This window comes from Phoca vitulina, unplaced genomic scaffold (genome assembly GCF_004348235.1).
Source record: "Phoca vitulina isolate PV1807 unplaced genomic scaffold, GSC_HSeal_1.0 scaffold112, whole genome shotgun sequence".
NCBI classification, from domain to species: Eukaryota; Metazoa; Chordata; class Mammalia; order Carnivora; family Phocidae; genus Phoca; species Phoca vitulina.
The window spans coordinates 726,220-735,477 of NW_022589815.1; positions in this window are offsets into that span (position 1 = coordinate 726,220).

Genomic DNA, 9,258 nt, shown 5'->3' on the forward strand with positions numbered 1-9,258 from the left:
CCCGACCATCGCTCAGGTTTCTGTCCGGGGGGCTGCAGTTTGTGTGCGCGCGACCCCGCTGGTCTTGTCCTCCACCCTGGGGGCTGCCCTAAAGTTCTTCCCCGAAGCTACAGGTCTGCGAGTCTGTACCCCGTCTGCAGCGCGTGAGGCTGTCACTCACTGGCAGTGCAGGATCCCCACGGCCAGGCTCCCTCTTGCCTCCGTTTATCCTCCGATATCTGCCCGCAGAATAACAGCTCTCCGCTTCGTACCTCAAAACCAACCGCCTGTGATATTCTGTTTGTAGAGATCCAGATCTTACATCTCAGGCTGGTTTCGTGGGTGCTCAGAGTGGTCTGGTAGATATCCAGCTCAATTCCGGGGACCAGTTGAAATAGGGTCCCCTACTCCTCTGCCATCTTTCCCCCCTCCTCCAGGGCCATGCTTTTTCTGAAGTCTCTAGGGAAGATATTGTTTTGCCTCTCAGCTCTTGGTGACTCCCAGCAATCTCTGGCATTCCTCAGCTTGCAGCTGTGTCACTCCCATCTCTGTCTCCATCATCACATGGGGGCCTTCTTCCCTGTGTCTGTCTTTGTTTGTGTGTCCAAATTCTCCTCTTATAAAGACATCAGTCATTGGATTCAGTATGACCTCATCTTAACTTGATTATATCTGCAAAGACCTTATTTCCAAATAAGGTCACATTCACAGCTACTGAGGATTAAGGACTTGAAGTTATATTTGGAGGGACACATTTCTACCCAATACAGGAGAAAGCCTTTTGGAAATTGCAACTTGGGAGGGACCAGAACTAAGCAGCTTGAAGCTTAGAGACAAGGGTAATGGCCCCCACAGCTAGAAGAGAGTAAGAAAAGAAAGGTGGAAGGCAGCCATTCATACTTTTGCTAAAGCCCATTTTGAATTAAGGTTACAATCTCTGTGGCCCCTAATGTCTTTAAAGGATATTTACTACCTGCCTGTCCCGACTGAAACTCCTATAGCATCAACTTCATAATTTTAGGTATCCAGAAATATCTTGATATGATACCCATTTTGGACTTTCTTCTTCTTTGTTAAATGCCCCTGACAGTCTGGATAGCAGAACCTACAGCAGGGAGGGAGCCTTGCACACTCAGGAAGATCCTGCCCAGCCCTCCCTGCTTCTCCACCAGGAAAAACAAGCTGAACCCATAGCGAATAGAGGAGTCAATGGCTGGGGAGGGGAAGCAGAGGAGAGAGGCCAGAATAGTTGGCAAATTGGTCAGCAAAGCCTGACTGTAGTTTCCTTCACAGTCCATAGTTTGTGCCACCAGCTTTGAAATATATAGTAGCTAAGAGAATGGGGAAATTGGGGTCAATAATTACCAAGAAACTCCAGAATGCAGTGAGAGGCAGTATAGATCCAGCACTGACAACTGACATAAAGGCCAGGATCCCTATGTCTTGATCCCACATCTAGCACTTTGCATCTTTAGACAAAGATTGGTCTCTACAGCTGTGAGACAGGGACAATAGCCACTACCCTAGCTGCTTCTGAGTATGGTTATGAGTACCATTTGTAGGCAGAAGCATAATAAATTAGAGTGGTGGTAAGATCAATAAAGCAGGGACACTGAGGGGATCAAATAAGATAATAGAAGTAAAAACACATAGCAGGTATTCAATATATCTATGTTTTCTTTCTTTTCCAGGAAGGAAAGAGGGGAGATTTCTTATTTCCAGTTGCCAAATTAAGGAAACCCAAGAATCAAAGTGGTTAAATGATTTATCAAAAGTCACATATATCAAAAACTAATGATGTACTATAACCTGGTTAATTGATTTTAAATTAGAAAAAGTCACATATCCAATAAAGTAAAAGAGCCAGGACTTTGAAACTAGGCATTTTGACCTCAACTTTAATGTCTTGTTCCTCATATAGCATGAGTCAAATTCCTCATATCATATGGAAATAATGATAATAATAAAGACAATTACAATTAGAATAGTTTTCCAAGTCAATTTATATATAAGAAAGCAATCTGCAAAGTATAAAGTCCTATACAAATCTAAAGAATGCTTATTCTTTCTCTTCCTCCCTCAACTTGTATTCTACTAATTCTCACTAAGGTGTTAGCTAATAACATACTTGAGGTACAGTCCCCCTCTGTGGCATTTGCCTTTAATAACCAATGCAAATAGCTAACAGTATTTCACAATGATTCTTGGCCACACACTGTTACAAGTACTTATGTGAACAACCCTATAAGGTAGGCATAGACTCATAGGGTGGTGAAATGAGCTCATACATGTAAAAGGCTGAGAACTGTGCCTGGGCACATAAGGAGCACTGTGTAAATGTTAGGTACAATCATTAGTATGACTCTCCTCATTTTTCTAATTCAAGGGGTGAAGTACAGAGAAGTTACAGTCCCCATTGACCCTTGAAAAACTCCCCAAACAAAGAGCTCTGAAGGGACCCCACCCTGCCTACTGACATCATCTTCTTAAAGCTGCACCATCTCCTGGGCTTGACCACAGCCAAATCTGGGCCAAAACAGCTATAGTTTCAGGCTGTTTTATTTTTGAGGTCTATTTATCCTCCAGAGTTTAGCTCTGGAGGGTTGGATAAATAGACCTCAAAAATAAAACAGCCTGGATTAAGTCAGTCAAAGCCCAGTTTCCCGGGAAATACAAAAGGATCTAAGCCATTTTGCTAGTCAGGTTTTTCACTTTCATTTTCTTATAATGATCCATTGCAATCATGTAGGCTTTCCTAGTTAACAATGCATTGTTTTTATATTCATTACCTCAACTTAGCTTCATAGTAGACCTACAAGGTGCCTGAGAGTAGACTGAGGATTTCCGGTTAGCAGAGAAGAATGCTAAAACCAAGAAAGAGAAAAGGGTTTGTCAGGATTTGTGACAGAGCCAGCACTAGAACTCCCAGATCCTCTTGCCTTCCAGTTTCTGTGTGTTGGGAAATCCTTTCCCTTCTTTGGTCCTCAGTATAAAATGAAGTGATTGAACCAGATGGTCAGCGGTAGCCCTGACCTACATCAGTGCCCCCTGACATTCAGTTTTTCCACTCCATTTTGCTTTTTCCTTGGACTCCAGTCCCTGTCTGCACAGGTGTTTATAACACTCCAAGGAAAGATAGCATCTCTCAGCAACCAGCAGAGGGCACAGGAAACCTGCCAAGGAAAGATATTCTCAAACAAGCCACTGGGCAGCAAGAATCTCCCATTGGACTCAGAGAAACAATTAAAGGCTTAGCTGGGAGGAAATAACTAGAGATAGGCAGGAAAGATCCTCAGGAATTATCTGGTGCAAATTCTCTGGTTCAGATGGAGAAACTGAGGCCCAGTGAGGGGAAGAATCTGTCTCAAGGTCACGAAGCAAATCAGGGGTAGAAATGAGACTAGAAGCCAGTTTCCTGAACTTAGACACTGCTCCTTCAATTGCATTAACCAACTGCTGCTATAGTATAGTCTTGAATTATTTCTCTGGCTGCACATTGTTCACCTAGTAATTTACCAAATCTCAATAATGACAACAGCTACCACTCTGTGGATGCCTACAACATATCACAAACGGTGCTAGGCTAGGCACCTTACATACTCTGGCTCGTTTGAATCCCCACAGCAGCCCTCTTAGGTATGGAGTGCTTTGTCCCATTTCACTGAGAAGGCAAGTCACACTCAAGTCTTTGTGACTCCAAAGCCTGTACTTTTAAAGAACCAACAAGGCATCTCTGCACCTAGTCCACACATCTGTGACCCTCTTCCTAGTGACTAGTAACTTTGACATACGGTACCAAATTGTAACTATCAGCCAATGGAGTCATTAGGTATGTTTGTTTGTTTACTTGCTTGATTGGTCTTTAAAACCACTGCAATTAAATTTACTTCCAATACTATTATTCTAATTTTTTGTCCTTAAGTCTTACCAAAAACTGTAAATATAGAAAGAGAATGCTTGAGAACATATTAATATCCTTTTCCAAAAAAGCAGGCTTATTGCTTCTGTCCTGATGAGGCCCAAATTTCTGAAAGTTGGATGTGAAAGATGAGGTTGACTGAGAACTATTAAGCTAGACCCCCTACTACCTTGAATAAGAATTGTAATTTACTTCCCTTAAAAAATACCCTAAAATTATCTGTAGAAACTATAGCATACCCCTTATTAAGACATTCTTAAGTCTCAAAGCCAGAAAGTTACTTCTATTGTTTATTCAACATTCCTCCTACTATAATTCTAGCACCTACTTGTCACCACTCAAATTGAAACTCTTGAAAACTATAGTGAGCTAGACAAAAACACTAGAGTTGGAGTCAAAACTGAGATCTGAATCCAAATTTTGTCACAATGTGAATGACTTTGTACAAGTCACTGAACTTCTCTGAGCTTGTTTTCTCACTGATAAAATGAAGATAATCACTCCCATTCCACAAGGTTATTTTAAGAATTAAATGAAAACAGTGTACATGACAACGACCTGCAAAATACTAGACATAAAGCTACCACTCAAGGAATGTTCTAAGAAGAATGTTATTGGGCTGTCCTCTGCCAACATTCTTTAGGTCAAATAACACGGAGTGCTTTTACCAGAAGATGACTAGAGATCTCTGAGACACCAAGACAAGCACCATCCCCTCCATAAGGAAACTGAGGTCCAAGAAGATGAAAGGACTTGTCTCAAAATTATACAGACAACAGGGCACAGAGCTAGGACATAAATCCAGGTCTCCTGACACTCAGACCAGAGACTTTCCTTTTTACCAGTCTCTGGATTTATTTCCTGCTGGTGGGGGAAGAGAAGGTTGTAAAGCCAGGGAAATGTCCCACATCCTAAGGAAAATAGCTGTCTTGGGCATCATTAAATGATCCAAGTCACTTGGCTTCCATTCCCAGAGCTTCAGTTTTGGTTCTAGGTTGAACTGAGGTGTGACTACAGGAATTCTGTCCAAGGAAGGAGCAAAAATTGCCCAGGGTTTTAGGATCAGTCAAGTCCCAGGCACCTGACTAGTAGGAGTATTCTTCCTGGTATATTCCTGGTGAAAGGTGGGGCTGTAGGGAAGGCATGGGAGTTTAGCTAGTTTGGGGGGTTCTGAATGTTTCAAATGGTGATTTGGAAGAGCCAGGTTCCACTTCACCTGAATATTGGGGACTCCAGTGTAAGCCCTGCTGGCTTTACTCTCTGCCTTTGCTGCACCCATACCCAAGTTGAACTCCTGGGGCTGCCCTGCCTGGCTGTACCCCTTGGACCCCCTGCAGGCCTCCTGCTCCTTCGTCTCGCTAGGCTTCTCCTCTAGTTTCTCCATGATAGCATCAGTGGTGACCCTCCTGACACAGGTGCCCATCTCAGGGGACTCTCCAGGACTGTCACCTTCCTTGAGGAAGCTGACCACAATCTCAGTGTTTTTGTTGACCTCCTTGGAGGAAGAGTGTTCCCTGGTGAAAGCACAACAGTGGTGGCCACTGCGGCCACTCTGTGCCATTGGGTCATCCTGAAACTCAAAGATAGCTGAGGCCGAGGCCAAGGCAGAAGTGGTGAGGGCCTTGCCTGGCATCTCCTTACCCTCAATTCTCATTTTGAAGGTGTCTGAGGCTTGCAAGGTCTTGTGTTGGCAGCGCAGGCACTTCCCAATGGCACTGTCCCACAGTACAGCCTCAGGGGGCTGGAAAGGCAGGTCAAGTGGATAGGAGGCCTGAGAGTTGGCACCCTCCAGATGAAGCCTTTACTGCCACTGACCAAGTAAGCCTCACAATGGTGGCCCATCTGTGACTCTTGCTGGGAGAATGCCCACCACTTGCAGGCCACTTCAGCCACATTGCTGAAGAACTTGATAACACCACCAACAGGCATGGTCTTATCTTGGCATAGGTGCCCAGGTTTCTCCTCATTGCTTCCTTCCACATGCCCTTCCAAGGTGGAGACCTTGATGGCAGCCTTGAATTCCTGGATTCTGGAGTCTCCAGTTGTGTGTAGGGCTTCATGGTCCCCAGGGAACATGCTTTTCAGGTAGCTCCTGGCCCACCTGCTGCCACTGGACTGCTCAGGGTCCTCTTCTTCCCAAGAGTCTTCTTTCACTTGGATGCCAAAATCATTAAAAGCTAGCACTGTCTGATTCACCTTCTTGGAGGTGTGCACCAGCTTCTCAACGTGTCCTGCATAGGAATGGCGGAAGGGCTTTATGGCCTCCTCTGCCTTCCTCATCTGGTAGATACCTGAGGCTTTTTGGGGTCCCTGGGCCTTATTGTTCCTAAGGGGAGTATTCTTAGTGGCCCCAGTTGAAGGCTTCAACCTTTTGAATGACTTCATTTGATCCAGTAATGTGATTTTGGTTTTCAATTCTGATGGCCTGGAGGTGTCTCCCAGTAAAATCATGGACCAGGGTCGCTTCCCCTGACTGGAAGGCCCTTTTCTGTGGCTCAAAAAATTCCAGATCTTGTTGGCTTTGGTTTTCTTCTTATTCTGACCACTCTCTTCCCTGGGACTCAAGTCACCCTGGTCACAGTGTTCAAATTCCTCCAGCCCCACCTCCCTAGCCAGGCCTTCTATATCAGGGTGACCTGGAAAGACTTGAGCCAGGTAACCACTGGGCACCAGCTTAGAAAGAGGCAGTCTGGCAGGTGCTGAGAGTCTCCATGGTCAGAGCAGGGGATGAGGGCACCAAGGCACAGAGGGAGGTCTGGCCAGTTATTTCCAGCTGAAGGAGAGAAAGAGAGGAGAGATAGATTAGACAAAGCCACAAACAGGGTTCTTTACAGATTTGTCAGTATCAAATGCATAGAATATACATTGTCACCACTGGGCCATTAAATATTTAGGACCTTTACAAAGCAAAACTTCATTAATTTGGACCCCACTAGTTTAGGATTGAAGGAGATCACAGCTTATCCTCTGTATGAAGGAAAGCTTTGATTCCTACTTAAATGCAAATGTACTTGAGAGAGACATAACTTAAAGCTATTATTATCAGTTCTTGGAAATTGAGCAAATATATATATTTAAAGCCAAGAAGAAAAAGAAAAATAAACTGAAAGGTACCTCAGAAGTTCATTATTTTGTTCCTCTCATTTTATAGAAAGGCACTGGAGATCCACTGAAGATACCCATCTTGCCTAAGCCACAAAGTTAAAAGAGCAGAAGATAGGGATCCATCTCTCATTTGCTCCTCCATTCACTCAGGAAGCCAGGAAGTAGTGAGTTTGCCTGCCGGATCACCTGCTTAGCACTAACATCTCAGCTAGGTCCTGGACACCCCTAATATGAAACAGACATACACTAGTCACCCAAGCTCACAGGCTACTGGAAGAGACTGGTGGACATAAACAATTACAATACAGCCTGATAAGTGCTCTAACAGATGTATGCATAAGGGCAGTGGATGCTAAGAGAAAAGGAGGGAGGGGACAGTAAACTGAAAGGAGGTGGGGGCTAGGGATAGGTGGGGAGATAGAAGATTAAGGGCCCCCAAAATGCTTCCCAATACAGCTGGGACTAGAACTAAGAGTTCGCTCATGGTGAAATCTCTCTCCATCCAGGGATCTTTGTCCCTCTGCCCTGCACAGCCTGAGAGCAGAGTTTGATAAGAGGAAGAGAGATAAAAGGTCAGGTTGACATTCAGAAGCTGAAGGGAAAGGAAGAGAAGAGAGAGGAAAATAGGCAGAGCCCTAAAGACAGTTTCTGCCTTCTTGATATGTTTTGCCAGGGGCCAACTCACTAGTTCAGGGTTTGTTTATTCCTCCTTTTCTGGTCTGATATTCAAGGTCAACCTCACCTGACCTGGATCATGCCTGTACTCTGCATCCTTCCTGTACTTATATGCATAGCCTGCATAGAATCTGTTTGATTTAGAAAATGTTCAAGCTGGAAGATACCTAAATTTTATCTAGTTTTGGAAAACAGGACCAAAAAGGGCCAGAGACTTGACCTATGTCACACATCAAGCCAGTGGTAGGCCAAGAATAGAAGCCTCATCCTCCTGCCTCCCAGGCTAGGAAGGGCCTTTACTTCTGTCCCACACTGCCACTCTAATCCACAAGTTCTGTTTCTCCAAGGAGGCTGTCTGGCCAACTCGGGATGGTAATAATAGCAGCTAACATTTGTAAGTGTGAGGCACTGCATAGGTTCTTTATTTTTTTCTCACAACAACCCTATGAAATGGGTACTACTGTCATACTCATTTTGAAAATGGTTCAATGAGGTGCAGAAACCTTAAATGATTTGCTTAGGGTCTCCACAGTCAGTAGTGGAGTTGGGATTTGAATCCAGACAGGATGACACCAGAAGCCATGCCCTTAACCATCATACTGTCCTCTCTTTCTAGAACAAGGCTTTGTATACAGAGGATGGTCCATACACAAGTCTTCCTGCTGCCCTGCCTGACTCTTGACTTTCTTTGGCAGTACAAGGGCAGAATGATCTTCCTAAAAGGCATCTGGACACATTCTTTTTGCCAGAGCCCAGAGCAGGGCATGGTGAGGACAGGGAAGTTTGTGGGAGATGACCACTCCACCTGATAACCCTACTACAGAAAGCTTCCCAAATTAGGCAGGTCAACTAAGGACTCTCATTTTCCCTAATTTTCCATCTGGCCATAGCCCTTCCCCCTGGGATTTGCTTTAAGTATATCCCAAAAAAGAATATGTCCTGAAAAGAGCCAGTCTTAGCCCCTAAGTGCAACTTAAAATCAAAGAGAACTTTGGGATCCCTTAGTCTGCCCAATCCACCATTTCACAGGACGAAACTGAAGCACAGAAAATTGAAAGGAAAAGCATGCCAGGTGCACTTGTGCATTGTACTTGTGCATCAACCACAACAGCAGAACTGGAAAGGATGTTGGAAACCATTTAGCTGGGCCCCTCATGCAGCTTTGTTAAGATGATTAAGGCCAAGGGAACTGCTCCCAGCACACAACTAGTGAATGAAAGAATAGGGCCAGCCTTCCCAATATGCAGGCCAGGTTACTGTGCCCCTCTGGTTCTTTTATCACTCTAGTGTTTAGAGGAAACCCACCAACAAAAGGGAGGACTACAAAGCAGAATTTCCCTATGGGGAGACTCAAGAATGGACACAAGGTAAATGTGTCTTTTTTAAAAAATTCCATTGGGTCTGAGCATTATTTTAAGAGTCTCAAGATATAATTAGGTTGAAGCAAGGGCAAAAATGAACTATTGGGACTTCATCAAGATAAAAAGCTTTTGCAAAGCAAAGGAAACAGTCAACAAAACCAAAAGACAACCGACAGAATGGGAGAAGATATTTGCAAATGACATATCAGATAAAGGGCT